Here is a 15,628-nt window from a genome sequence, read left to right on the forward strand (position 1 = left end):
AGGCCAGAACTTGGCACCACAACTAAAACAACACCTCACTTTGATTTTTTTAAATTAATCCTTGATCTTTGACGTTTCTAACTAGTCACTAGACCTTGTATTTCTGTCCGACCCTCATCCCTAATGTTTCCTGTTTGTTGTTGCTTTCATGCTGCAAATAGCACAAGTGGTAGAGTGCTATTACTCTTAAAAAGGATGTTTTTATATATGGCTCTGCCCCAAACACCTGGAAGTACTTGTAGTCCTGGAAAGGCAAGCCCAAATACTGGGTGGCCCTGGAAAACCAAATGTCATTTCAAGTTTGCAAATGCTTCCTGTCATCACTTTTGGGCCAGACCAAGGCCCTGAGCGAGCTGTCCCTAGGGTTAGAAGAGACAAAGTTTGAGCCCAGGTTGAAATCTGGTACCTGAAGTCCCTCTCATATTATCTTGATGTTTCCGGCACGCCGCTGGCGGGCACACCTCAGCACAAGCTTCCACTGGTTTTCTGTGCTGCACAACATCAGGCAACACCTTCAATTTTTCTGCAATTGCAGCACGGTATATTACTGTCAGATGCCATATGTCCCAGGCCCTGTAGCGAAGGGTGTTCAGTGCAGAAAGGCACCACAGCAGCCCCCTCCAGTTGAGAGGCAGCTAGCAGCCCAGAGCTCAACAAGAAGCCTGAAGGCTGGGGGATCAACCCAGTACTACATTCCTCAGGGCAGCAGCTGTAACAAGAGGACAACTGACCCAGGAGCGAGCCCTGCATCTCCCTGTCTCACCAGCAAGACAGTTCTAAAAACACCAAGCGGAGGCTGGAGCTGCACTCCTCTCTTTTTATCAGTACAGAAGCTGCAGCCAAGCGTGGACACCGATTTTCTTCGACTCCGGCACAAGCTGGCTGGATGCATGACAGCTCCAGACTATCCAGGATCGAAGAAAAATAGGGTTGGAAAGGCCCCATGGAGGTCATTTACTCTGGTCCCTCATTCCCAAGACAGGATCAATTTTCCTCTCATCATTCTTGGCAGACTAAAAAATATAGAAGAATAAAGCAACTAAATTTTAAGGAATTGGGGCAGGCTAAGTAAAACTATGAAAGCGTAGTCTGAACAGGAATAAGGCTGAATGCGCTTATTCTAGAAAACCATGCCACAAAACCAGTGTCAGAAATTTGGCTGTAATTCATTTTTAAAATAAACAAACAAATCTGGAAGCTTTAAAATCCAGGGTATGGATTGAGAGCTATTTTATAATCCTTAGTCACCTACATAGTCAACCAATGTGGAAACGCATCGTATCACATCTTAATAAGCAATATGCAAATATTTTTGTAATCTAGTGCTAATGACACCAAATATTACTAATATGTCATTTGGCACACTATTGTAAAAATAATATTTAACAATGTATTCACTGAAGTTGTAGCAAATGATGTATTTAGCTAATTGTATGCAATTCAATTAGAATTAAAAAGGGGATGTTTCATAATCTTCTTTGCTTTTCACTAAAAATCTAAGCAGGAAATTCAATAAACGAAAGCTGCTGGAAAATCACGTGAAGCATCAAGCACTGAAAGATTAATATAGCACAAGGCATCATATGCTGTTCATCTAACTTTGTTAAAAGCACAACAAGTTTAATTCTTAGGACATTTCATACTGAGCTGCACTTCACTCTTTTACTTTTTTTCTGATTCTTCATCCTATCTAATATATCACCCAGGCTTAGATCTGTTGCATCATTATATCCAGAAATGAAAAAAAAAAAAAAAAATCACATATATGTGATGAAATGCCTGTATATGGACTGTGGAGGGAATGCAGATCCCGTACTGTACTCCATCTTGAAGCATGCATATGTGCTCCTTGCACTTTTATCAATAACTGGCAATACACATGGGCAATAGTACAAGTCACCCTGTGACTGATCCTTTTTGCAGTTATTTTAAAGGGTATCATCGTGGGTATTGCTCCAACTCTGTACACGCAACTGTCCTTGCAGTACTTGCATCTCAATAACATGGACTTGTGCATACAAATTTGGCCACTAAGGATACAAGCGAACAATTTATCTACAGATTAAAAAAAACCCAAAACCAGTTGCTTGTGCAGCGCCATGTCTTCATTTTCTCTGCTGTTTTGGGAAACATGCAGGCCCCTCTGAATGCAGGGACCTACAACTGGCCCTACTTACAGAGGTCCAGCTTTGCATTTGCCTTCTCTCTTTCTCTCATCAGGGCAGCCCTGCTCCTGCTCTTGCTCCAGTCACAAGTGCTGTCAGTGCTGACTACAAAGGAAGCTGGATCAACCCTACATGCCACGCGTTTTAGATTGCGCAGTTGCAGCATAAAGAATCCTAGAATCATTAAGGTTGGAAAAGACCTCTAAGATCATCAAGTACAACTGTCAACCCAACACCACCATGCCTGCTAAAAGCTTTGGCAACACATCAGGACTTATTCCTGATGACTCCAGCTGCTGTTTCTACTATTTCATGTAGGAATCCATACCAGCAGAAAGCTTTGGTAATGCATTTTGACTTCTGTATGGACTTCTACAGAGATGGAAAGTTCTGCAGAGATCCACAGCCTTCCCTTACCCACGTCTGATTCGCTGAAGAAGACTAGTTTACTGGTGTCTGGTAACCCACCATCTGCACCCAGAGATTCTTCCTCAGACCTAAGGAGCAGCAGAAGTTTATGGCAAATGAGCTGCTTGTCTGCTCATAAATCTTTATTTCCAGCCCAAACTCATTAAAGATTTTTTCCATGTCTGTACTTGCTACCCGTCAGAGGAATGGGGTATGATGGGGAGGTGGGAGGCACAGACATTTACGGAGCAGGAACCTGCAGAGAAGTCATCTTGTTGTCCCTGCCTCCCTCCGCCTCGGACGAGGTGGGGGGCTCAGGCCTCTGCACATGAGGATCCCTCATTTTAATTCATTGTATTCGGACACCAGGGACCTGCATCTGCTCTAGACGTTCATAGCCAGACTCCGTTTTCATTTCTAGCCTACTGGACATATCAGTGTGAAAGTTAAAGAACAGATTTCCTATTTAAACAGAAAAACTTTACTTTCACACACTGTTGTGGTTATTGACCAGGACCTGCTGGAGACAGAGGAAAGCTCCCATTTGGCTTGCTGGTGCTGGCTGGGGGTCCCAGCTCTCAGCACCTCCTGCCGTCCCCCGCCTCACCGGCATGTTCTTCAACATCCTTCTACTCAACAGCGGCAACTCAATGAAGCACTGCCACAATTTAAATAGTTATTTGCATTTCATTAACAATGACAACATTTATTTTAATACAGTTAAATCAGAGTAGCATTTAATTTAATTTTAACAAGATAGTTATTAAGCTAACCAAATATCAATTGATTGCTGAAGAAACCACATTGTGAAACAAATAATTTGAGAAATGAATCTTGTTGCCAGGCCATTAATGTAAAACCACATAAATAATAAACGTCTAATTAGGTTCTCTCTAATGAAGAGCTCCAACTGTTCTTTGATGTTCTCCAGGGCTGGTGCCTTCCCAGGTTGGCGATTAGGGGAGCAGGGCCTGATCCAAGGGCTCACAGGGCTGTAAAGACTGACCCACTTTGGGCAGATAGGTTTAAAGTGGAGCTCAGCCTCTCCATGTGCTGCCTGGTTGGGACAGCCTTGCTCTGCACCCCTCTGGGCGCTGGGTGCTCAGAGACCCAAAGCACCTCACTCGGGCGTGGGTGGGATGCCAAAAGTCAGGGAGCAGGGATGCACCACCGGGGTCTGCTCCTGTCAACACCATGGGGCTGCAGGCCGTGGGGGTCATCCCTCCCAACATCATCCCCCCAACAAGTGCCACATCTTAACCCTTTCCTTCACAGCACCAGGAGTTTACTATGCTTTCCTGCACATTACCCTCTGTCTGGAGGGTAAAGAAACATTTCCTTTTCCATATTGCTGAGGATTTGTAGTTTTCATCCATTTGTATGTGTGGCTGTAACTTTCAAGGGGTTTGTTTGTTTGCTTATTTAAACACAGATCTCTTAGGGGGAATTATTTTCATAGCTTTTCTGACCATCTGCTCTGTCCAGCTGCACAAAACAAACCAAAAAAATCTCACCCAGGTAACTCTGAATCAAGCCTCAAAGTTCTGCTTAAAGTGTATTATATTACATGCAGGCTCAAGTTAAAGCCTTCAAGTGATGGAAAATACACTGAATCACTGCACAAGTTGCTCTGATGGTTAACTATGCCCACTGTGAAAACTGTGTGCCACCTTCCAAGCCTGAATTTGTTTATTTAGCCTTAATGTTTATTCACTGACTCTTCTTGTGCCTTCTTCTGCCAGGTTAAAAAAATGGCCAAAAATCAGAAATAAATTGTTTGGTCCTGAAACTGCCAGAGGATTAAGGTGTTAACCAATGAAGAGCAAACCAAAGAGGTTTTGCCTGGGTAGAGGCAACTGCCCCAGGTGACGCTTTCTTTGCCAGCCCCAGCAGTCCCTCAGGCTCTGCTTCCTGGGGGTTGAAGCAGAGCCTGCCACAGGAAAGGGCAAGGGCTCTTCTCTCTACCAGCATGATTTTTGGAGGGGCACCCTAGCAATTTCAAGGAAACAGGGTCAGAAAGCCAGTTTACTAAAATGCACGAGCCCCCCTAGTAGATATTTCCCTTTTGTTTTAATAAGAATAATCCACACCTCATACAAACCTTACCCTTAAAAAAAAGTACCTGAAAAGAAGACTACATACAGCCCACGCCCTCTGATAACCCGCACAAAACTGCGCTTCCCAGAACTTCCCATACAGGCACATAACCCGCCTTGCAGCTGGATTGCTGGAGGAGAGGGGGCTGCTTTCTGTTCTGTTTTGGTTTATGCATAGCCGGCATGCGTATTAAAATTTGGTGAGTGTCCAGTGAGAAGCTGCTGTCTCTGCTAGAGCTGGGAAGTCCCAGAGAGCTCCTCTGCCTGAATCGTGTGGGGGAGGTGGCACCCAAGGACCATCACCTCCCGCGGACAGGCACTGGCAGCGAGGGATGACAGGTGGGAAGGGAGGTGTGGACCCAGGCACACACGTCCCCTTGCTCCCTCCAACCCCTGGGGGAGTTTTCCGGGTGAACCGCCATCCAAAGTAAACTGCGATAGATTAGTCATGCCAATTAGATAACCTGGACCTGCACAATTAAATTCTTGCAGTAAATGTGGCTGTAGCTCACATCAAGGCACGAGGGCTCATATAGCTGAAAGCACCCTTCTGCCAAGGTGAGACCACTTGGCCAGGGGATCAAACACTGATACAGGCTAATTTTGCTGTACCTTGCTGAGGCAATGAAGCCACCGCAGCCTACGACAGCAGTGTCCCGTCTCCGCACAACCCTGTCACGTGGTGTCCAGCACTAAACCCGACTGTCTCCACTGGGTCCCTCCACCGTGACTGCTTGCACACAGGGAGCAGGCCTTGAGCAGAGGCTGAAACAATGCAGTGCATACATCCCTAATCACAATAAAAGCAGCGACCTGGATTTGTTGGTGTTATGTTACACAGATCAGAAGCCACGATTTCTAAAAGGGAAGCATGTGTTTTGGAATATGATCTATTTTTCCAGGAGGATGTGATAAATACTTTTCAGCTAATTATTTTGTGCAAAACCATAAGGAAATCATGTCCAAGTAGGACTTGTCAGCTTGGAAGTTGCTCAGGACTTTACACCAAATTTTAGGCTGGACTGTGATCGTAGGGCAGGATGGTAGTGGCAGCAAGGGAGCCAGTCAGCCTCAGATGAATCCCTGTACCAGGGCTACAGAGTCACGTGTAGCCAATGTGTGGTAAATCACACTTTTTTTTTTTTAATCTTTCCATCACAGTTTTCCAAATAAAGCAACTTAAACACATCTGGGAAGAAAACAAATCAATTAAAGAGAAAACATGAGGGACCTTGTGCAGTATAGATGAAATGGCTGTTGAAGACTGGCTGAAATAGCCATGGAATGCATGTGGCCATAGAGACCACTGCAGGCTGGGGAGAAAAGGTTGTCAGCCACAGAGCTGAAGAACACACGTCAATCCCTTCACAATCAGAAGATGCTACTTTTGTTAGGCCATGGGCGCTTGTTAGCCCTGAAATGAGGAGCACACAACAGGTTAAATTGGTTATGCTGAAAGGGGAGAGGGCCTGCAGTGCAGATATTGTTAGCACATCCATCACTCACAAAAGAGTAAATTATTAACTCCTCCTAATTAGGTGCCACTCCCATCCCACCTCTTGGTGTTACTTTGAAAGGATGGAGCCACCATGCGTGGAGGCTTAACAATGCAATCTCCTCGCCACATGACTAAGTGGGACCGTACCAACACCACCCATCCACCGGCTCTTTTGTTCATGGCAGATGAAAACTCACTTGCCCTGTTTACCATCTTGCGATAAACCTCCAACAGAAACATTTTTTTCCTGTAAGTGACAGCATTTTGAGAAAACACCCACAAATCCCTCCCCAGGCCTTTGTGACAGCCAGTGCCCATCAGCACGGGAGGCATCTGCAAGGGCTCACACTGTCCCTCACACTTGCGTTTATGTGGTGACTGCCACAAAGAGCCACCACCAGCACACAAGATCCATTTTCTTTCTTGCAAGGAAATTACAAATAAGAAGCCTGAGTTGATGGTAACAGGACTCTTCATGTAATCCCCTCCTATTGCAGCTGCTCCCCCTCACTTGCATGCGCTTCTCTGCCATCTAACCAGCACTTTTTATTACCTAGTGACCGTGTGCCAGGCAGGGTCTCACGTACAAGTGTCTGCCCGCTCCCTCCGGTCTCTGGTGCAGGCCCACTTCTTCTCCCACCCCCGAGGGGCACAGCAGCCGCCACAGAGGGGAAAGGCAAGGTCCTGTTCAAGGCAGAGCAGGAGGAGTGAGGGGAGACCGAGGCACAGCGCCTCGGCAGGCAATACACCCTGCCCTGGTGCACGCCAGGAGGCAGGCCTGGGTGTTTAGGAGTAGTCATTGATCGTTTTGCTGCATTAAATGTTACCAATAACCACGTTATCATTTAATAACTGATGATGTGTAATGCAAGCTCTGTAAGCTGAGGGCGCTGCATCATGACTTTGGAATTATCTTCTTTCCCGAGGTCTCCCTTTACAATGTGTACTAAAACCTGCTTGGCACAGCATTTCACTTCCCAGGTACAAACACTCTGGAGAAAAAGGGGGAAAGTAATGCAAAGCACAGCAAGTGTGCAACAACGTTATTGTGAGCTCAGAAGATGTTAAATGAATTAATTTGATTCATTCTTAAATTTAACTGGCAAGATTTAATGGTTCACACTGAAAGCATGAATAACTGTTTTGTTCTGTGAATAACTATAGTTTAGTGACTCTTGATGTCAGTGTATTTTGCCCAGGGTAAAACTTGCTATATGAATTATTCACTGCTGGGTGGATGGAATGAATGGGGCCACGCTCATAGACAGGCTGCCAACTGTGGTTATTTGACATGACGGGGCACACTTGATGCTGACAAAGGACAATAGTTAATTTACAGTGTGGTACTGGGGCTCAGTCATTCTCCTTAAGATCTTTATAGAGAGCATGGCACTTTTTGTCATGTACTCCACATTAAGATGGATTCTGTGTGCCAAAAAACACTGAAGCATAGCTCACTTTTAAAAATGTTCACTAGTTTAAAGGCAAAAAAGAAAAAAAAATCTACCTTCCTGTCTTGTTTGGCTGAAACATTGCTCCGAAGAAAATGTATTTAAGAGCAACTTAATAACAAATGGAGGAACACATCTATATATCACTTGAGCATCTTGTCATAGATGCGGTAGTTGATAGGTGCTAGGACCTGTCCTTGATAGGGAAGGATCTGGCAGCCTCTCACAGAACAGGGTCTCAGACTGGAAATAATAGTCCTTTTACCTAAGCTGTTATTTCCAAAGCCGAGAGAGAAGAGACTGGGCAAAGTTTCTGCACTAAAGTATTTACAATGAGCAATCGGAGTAGGACATTTTCCCAGCCTTCTTGAAAAGCTGTTGCTTTAATGCAAGCCATTTGTAATCTGGAAAGACAGGACGCAATTCAGCTTGATCTGACAAATGGGCCACAAAAGTTTACTTACGCATAATAATGATACATTCATCTTTACTTTACACTTCCCAACTGCGTGCTTGTTGCAAACATCTGTGTTGCTGAAACGACTGGCATTACAACTCATTTATATGGCTTAAAACTAGTGATAGATGAAAGCCGGGAGGGGGAAGGGTGTGAGGTGCTTTTTAGTCCCAAATTTTACAAATACTTAGTTTCATCTTTGAGCGTTTTCCTCTGAATGGGCTGAGTCAGTGCCCTGACGTGCACAGAAGTATCTTCATGGGTAGCTTCCAAACTGTCAACACAGTGCAAACCTTGCGTGCATCAGTACTGCACTGATAATACACCTAATGCTTAGAAAAAAGGCTAAAGCAAAGATGACTAAAAACTGGCTTTGATTTTCCCTCCATGCCATACATGCCCTATCATCCACCTGCAAGAGAGGCCACTGTTCTGTAGGCCAGCAGCTCCCTTCAGACAGCAGCTACCTTGCCACACTCAGATCACCAGTAAAGTAAATTCTTAATGCTATCCCCAAATTCAAGTATTTTCTTGTCTTACGCAATGGTACGCTTTGTCTCAGACTACAGTGTGCTGGAGACTGTGCCTGCCTCTGAAAAGAACCTGCCTGAATTTGCCTGGTTTTCATCCCTCCTGACACTGGATGATGTGGCTTAAATCCCGCCTGAAATTCAGTTCACATGGTTAACAGTGAAATGGGATATTTATCCTTGGATCCTAGAACTGTGAGGTAGTGCATGTATTTGCTTTGTGACCAGATGGCACTTCTGCTTTGTAGCTGCACATGATGTATTGAATTTCTGTGGTCACATTCGGCAAGCATATAACATCCCTGGGGATCCTGGATACAGGTTAGTATACCAAAAAGGCTCCCAAGTAGTCTTAAGAGGCTTTCATTCCTCGGACATCCAGGTAGTATTGTTTAATTGCCTTTATTTATGCCATGACATTGTGTACTCTTCATAGTCATGTGGAACATCTCAGTGACCCTCTAGTCAGACTGATGAACAACTGGGTGTGAGCATTTGAAGCCTTTGTCACAAAACACTTCATATCTAAGCACTTCAAACTGGTTCATGTGTGGCTTGGTTGGTTGTTTTGGTGTATCTCAGTATTTACAGTAAAACTAGCAGGTCTGTGTATTCGTGCCAAGCTAGTAGAAGATGAGAAGTCAATGTTGAATACAATGTATCATGCATTTCTCTTTCTAATAGTGCTCACGTGCTACTCTGGCACAGCACTCACAGTAACGTGCACTGAGGATGCTGAGACCACAAACTAAGCAGTGTAAGAAAATCTCCAATTGCATACAAACACTTCCTATTCACACGATTCCCTGTCTCAAAAACACTGGTCAAACTCTGCATGTGAACCCTCCTGCAAGGCATTTGATTTCATCACCTCTTTGCTTAACTGTTGCTAAGGATTTAGCACCAAACTGAGGGCCATCCCTGCCTGCAGGAGCGATGCCGCAAGTCTCGCGGCACCTCACACATCTGCTCACTGTGGAGAGGCTACCTGCCAGCTAACAGACCCGCTTCATACCTGCCTCATGCTGACGCAGCCCCACTCCTCTCTGCTGTTTCTCTACTAGCACCATGTGAACCACCAAGAAACTTGGCCAAGTGAATTTCAAGTCCAAGAGCTGCCAAACGGAGTTTATATTTTCACACGTGGGAACTTTGGAGATTGCTTTTGCACATTGTGGGTCAGCTCATAGACAGGGGAAGGCCAAGCACCTCACAGAAGCTACTGCAGCAATTTCCTCCCTGCACATCTACTCCAGAGGCACCGAGAGCCTTTTCGCAGGCTGGACCTGTGGCCATCTCAATTGCACACTTGCATTTGATGTGACTGCATTATACTCATGTATATAATTATTAACCAAAAGTACAAGAATAAAGAAATAAAGTATTAGGAAAGGTAAAAAGTGGGAGCCTATTTTGAAAATACTCGTTTTGGCAGCCTCAGCCGTAACCCTCAGCCCAGCACGCCAGCCAGCACATGGGGCTCAGTTCTGAGTTGCAATATTTCATTCGTCGTTTCCTCACACACCCTCTTCCCAGGCACAGGGTGGAAAAAGGACCAAGCCATTCCCGTGCCTGAAATGTCATTGCTGACCCTGCTGGCCCGAGCTCTGTTAGGCATTGGAGCCGCAGCGTGGGTGCCTGACGCTGTGTGCACCACCCCATGGGAAGAGGCACCATGCAGGAGCACAGCAGGGACTGCAGGGTGCTGGCCATGGGGCAGGCTCTGCTGCCGGCAGGGACCCGGCCCCAGGCTGCCAGCACAGGGTGCACCGGGCTCTCCCTCCAGCACTTTTTCACCTGCAGGTATGAGGAGGGCAAGGGGGAACACAGGGAGAAGGAGTAAGAGAACAGCTGACAAAGAATGAAGATTAAAGTAACCAAAATCAATGCAAAGTAGAAAAACCCATCCCACTTGCCTGATTAATTTTGGTCTCTGCATTCACCAAAAAAGGGCTGAATGGCACAGCTAAGCTGGGTGTGCAGCCACGTTAGAAGGAACATCTGAATGAAATTCTGTCTCACTGCCACCTTCTTATAAATATGCTCTGCAAATATGGGTCACTTGTAAAACAGCTGAACAAGTGCAGTGCATCACAGCACTTATGCAACGGCACGACTGGAGGGTGCACAAGGAGAACTGACCCCTCTCTAGCCCCTTCCAACAGAAGAGCCTGCACCAGTATAAACCCCACAATTGTGGGCTGGATGAGTGGTCGGTGAGGTGGATTGAGAACTGGCTGAATGGCAGAACTCAGAGGGTTGTCGTCAGCGGCGCTGAGTCTAGATGGAGGCCGGTAACTAGTGGTGTCCCCCAGGGGTCAGTACTGGGCCCAGCCTTGTTTAAATTTTTTATCAACGACCTGGATGAAGAGTTAGAATGTACCATCAGCAAGTTTGCTGATGTCACCAAACTGGGAGGTGTGGTAGATACACCAGAAGGCTGTGCTGCCATTCAGCGAGACCTGGACAGGCTGGAAAGTTGGGCAGAGAGGAACCTGATGAGGTTCAACACAGGCAAATGCAGGGTCCTGCACCTGGGGAGGAGCAACCCCATGCATCAGTACAGGCTTGGGGTGGACCTGCTGGAGAGCAGCTCTGCGGAGAGGGACCTGGGTGTCCTGGTGGATGACAGGTTCACCATGAGCCAGCAGTGTGCCCTGGCTGCCAAGAAGGCCAATGGTATTCTGGGGTGCATTAGGAGGAGTGTGGCCAGCAGGTCGAGGGAAGTTCTCCTTCCCCTCTACACTGCCCTAGTGAGGCCTCATCTGGAGTACTCTGTGCCCAGTTCTGGGCTCCCCAGTTCAAGAAAGATGAGGAGCTACTGGAGAGAGTCCAGCAGAGGGCTACAAGGATGGTGAGGGGACTGGAACATCTCTCCTACGAGGAAAGGTTGAGGGAGCTGGGCTTGTTCAGCCTGAAGAAGAGAAGGCTGCGAGGGGACCTTATAAATGCTTACAAATATCTCAAGGATGGGTGTCAGGAGGATGGCGCCAAACTCTTTTCAGTAGTGCCCAGTGACAGGACAAGGGGCAATGGGCACAAACTGAAGCACAGGAAGTTCCGTCTGAACATGAGGAAGAACTTCTTCCCTCTGAGGGTGACGGAGCACTGGAACAGGCTGCCCAGGGAGGTTGTGGAGTCTCCTTCTCTGGAGATATTCAAGACCCGCCTGGACAAGGTCCTGTGCAGCTTGCTGTAGGTGACCCTGCTTCGGCAGGAGGGTTGGACGAGATGACCCACAGAGGTCCCTTCCAACCCCTACCATTCTGTGATTCTGTGATTCTGTGAATTGAGAAGCTATTAACTCGAGGTATGTATTCCAGCCCCTGCTATGTTACTTTCAGGGCTGACTGCTGCAGACTGAAGAATAATTCCTAAATTTTTTCTCATTCTGAATGTTTACTTTGTGTAGACATTTGTCCAGTTTCAGATACTTTCATGTCTGGAATGTCTGCACAGGTTGGTGTGTGGGACTATCACAAGGCAAAAATAGACATTTTTGCAGGAATTCCTTCCTAACACCGAGGATTTTTCACAGAGAAGATTTGTGCTTTGGTGTATGAATGCCATTGACAAAGATTTACTGCAAGCAACAGACTTAGAAATTGTAACAAACAAAATCCATCAGATGTACAGTCTGTCATGCACAGAAAATCCCGTTCATCAGGAAAAATGAGAGCTACAGAGCTCTTCACTTCTTTCTTTGTTGTCCCTCTGATTTCAGGTACATTACCGATGAATAATATCCTACAATAAAATACAAAGATTGCAGTAATTGGACATGTTAAATATTGGTGATGCAGTGGGCCTCTGGATGGCTAAGCAGTAATTCAACAGCACCCTCTTGAAGTAGAAGCACGCTGAACTATGCCATTCCCTGCTGCTTCCAACTCCTACGGATGCTGATAACTACCTTCCTACAAAGCACAGTTGGATTAAATGTAAAGAAAAAGGTAAAAGAGTGCACCTTGCCATCCGTGCACACTGAAGTGCCAATCAGCTAAAGGCCATCTGGGAACAGAAAGACACAGCTATTATCTTCTTTCACAGTCCATACTGCCATTGCTGGGATGGGATTTTTTGAAAATGCACAAGCAAAGTGCATCATGTTATATAAGCTGTTCTTTCTTCACCGAATTACAAAGGAACCCTGCCCTTTCCATACACGGCTTCATTAGATCTGTGCAGAGAACAAAACCAGAACTGATTTTTTTAGAGGTTTGCCGAATTAATGGACAGAGTAAGCTCAGAGCTGGTTACCTCCTGCCTCACTCCTAGCACGGTGCGCTGGGACGTAACAGCAGCAGCACCAGCCGCTCGCCCCTCTGGCACAGCTACGGCGCTTCATTCCTGGCAGCAATACCTGGTGTGACTGTGGCTCATAGCTTATCCATTTGTTGGAAATCCAAGTCCAGCTACAATCACTGCAATAGTGCCAAGCTCCAATCTGTGGATCAGACGAGATCTTTTGAAGTTCCCAATGTGCTAGGAAGTTCCTCTAAGTTGTAAAGGACTGACTATCTGACATGTGCCATTTTACTTAATGGAAATCTCACAGGACGATTGAATTAAAACCACAATACTCTGAGAATTCCTCCTCTTTGATCCCCGTGTGATATTCCCTTTTTAACTGTACCACTGGCCAAGGGAAAGACCCTGGGCTAAGCAGGAGCCACATACCTGGGTTTGGGCAGCATGCTCCCACGGCAACCCATGGCATCCCTTCCTTGTTGCTATGTCCCATGGAGGAGTTTGGCTTTAGCTGTCAGCAAAACACTCTGAGACATGCCTCTGCACATCCTTTTTCTGGCACTAGGATGTCTGCTTGGTTTGGACGAATGGCCTCCAGGGGCCTCGGCTCCAAGTCTGTGTGTCCTGCGCCTGCTTCTGGTCACTGCAAAAGCAATCATTCTGCTCAGCTGAGTAACAAGAGGAGAGAGAAGCTTGCGGAGGTCCCAAAACAGAGATCCTGGGGCTGAAGTCCTGTGTGTGCACATATACACGCAAATATGTCTATTCCTGTCACCCAGATCTGTTGATCCACTTGTCTTTCTAAGAGATGAGAGGATTGGGAGAGCAGACTTTCTTCTCATGGATGTCTTGACTTGCCTTACTTGTCCCCAAGTGTCACGGGCTGCTTGGACAGCCGTCATCCCCCTCCTGCCTTGGGCCCTTCTCCCGTGCATCTGCCTGGAGCACAAATGCCAAAACAAACACACCAGATACAGAGGCGTTTCTCAGACTATTACAGAGCCTATTTTAACAGATCACTTACGTCTGTAGAGTAATGTATGTGGGAAACAGAGATACACTTCACACTTTTAGGAAGCTCAGAAAATTGTGACACTTCTAGGAATACAAATGACATAGGTTTAAGTATGTTGAAGAATCTCTATTTCCACCGTTTAATTTCCTTGCACCTGGATTTCAACTCAGTTACTATACTAAGTACCATTTAATCAGCTAACAAAAAAATCTCCAATTACGTTCAGGAATACGGATAGTCCCTGGTTTCTGTTGTACAAGATTTTGTTTACATAGGCAATGGAAAGTTTGTTGTGGTTCACATACACTGAAAATAGTTCAGCTGTAAACACCAGTTGGTGAAGTTGTGCATCACTCGTTCAGTACGGTCTTTGGGTGCAATAGTTATGTTTAAGCACCTGCAATCTTTCTCAGGCAAATCTACCAGCTAGTTTTCCATTATTTTTATTTAACAGGAGGTAAGTGATCAGCTGTAGAAGCAACATTTGCAAGTGTGAAAGCAAATGAAACTGTGGGGGAGGAAGAAGGATGGAGGATGACAAGTGCTTTACTGAAGATCTCAGCAAATTATTGTTACTAGATAGGATTTCTCTCAACAAAATGATTCCAACAGAAGTGATACATCAGGGAGGACACAGAGAGAGCTGTCATCTACAGAAGTGGAGCTCAAAGATGTTGTGGATTTGGGCTGTTAGGAAATATCACACAATGGACTCTCCTAAAGATCATGGTCTATTTTTCAACAAACACGTTAAAATACTGCCTACATTTGGTGAAATCTAATAATCTAGATCTTGTAACTACTGGAGTTCAGGAGCTGAAATAACATTTAGTTAAATAAGTGCTATTTATTTCTATAAAAGTCCTTCTCCACTCCTGTCACTGAGAGCAAAATTCAAGGTCTGCAAGCACAGACGGATGATACTAAACCCCGGTGCACATTATATCCATAGGCAGAGATCAACTATACTGAAAAGCTACTGGAATAGAAAGAGCAAGTCTCTGCAGAAGCCTGAAAGGAAAAAACAGTCAGCGTTGTTCTCTCCTATAAAGGAAGGATGCAACATAAAAAAAAACTTTGAATGTCACATGGGTTGAGACTTGCAGAAGGTGGGAAAATGTATTCTCCAAAGGACGTATTTTTGGAGCTGCTGCAGGGAATCTCTCTGCAGTCAGATCTTGCTGTGGGGGAAGCTCACACCCTGCCGTGAGGGAGGACTGGCCCATTTAGAGCTCAGGATAAACACTTGGCAGGAAAACAAGCCCCATCAAGGATCTGTATCAGGACTGGGCATGTCAGTCCTGCAAAGATTAACACATATGCTAAGCTTTCTGCACATGAATGTTCCCACTCTAATTCACAGGCGTAAACATATGCGTGTGCATAGAATCAGGACCTCAGCGCCTTGCTTCTCTAGATCTCATGGAAGTTTTTCTGACTGCAAACGTGCAGGAAGGGTTTTGAGCAAAGTTAACTGAACAGCCTCTGCTGCAGGCCAGCGTGTTTTGAAACCAGCACATAGTCAGAAATATGACTGGTCCATACAGCTTACTGCCATGAGATTCCATCAACAGAGGTGCCCCTGATAACCAGGAACTATTGGTTTTATTTTTTAATCTAATTTTTTGATTGCTGCTAAACTTATTTCTCATCTGCTTAAATGCACCTTTATATAAGTGTGAATGAGCGTTCATCTAGATTCAACTACAGGGTAGTTTGTGCTGTATGGGAGCCATGTGAAACTAATCTGAATAAGT

At 45.6% G+C, this 15,628-nt stretch overlaps 1 protein-coding gene across 1 annotated transcript in view; it reads right to left on the reverse strand.

The window, feature by feature from the left end:
- Window positions 1-15,628, reverse strand: part of RTKN2 (rhotekin 2) — a 129,237-nt gene that overhangs the window by 85,762 nt on the left and 27,847 nt on the right. The window lies entirely within an intron of this gene.

Source organism: Opisthocomus hoazin, chromosome 6, assembly GCF_030867145.1.
Source record: "Opisthocomus hoazin isolate bOpiHoa1 chromosome 6, bOpiHoa1.hap1, whole genome shotgun sequence".
Taxonomy (NCBI): Eukaryota; Metazoa; Chordata; class Aves; order Opisthocomiformes; family Opisthocomidae; genus Opisthocomus; species Opisthocomus hoazin.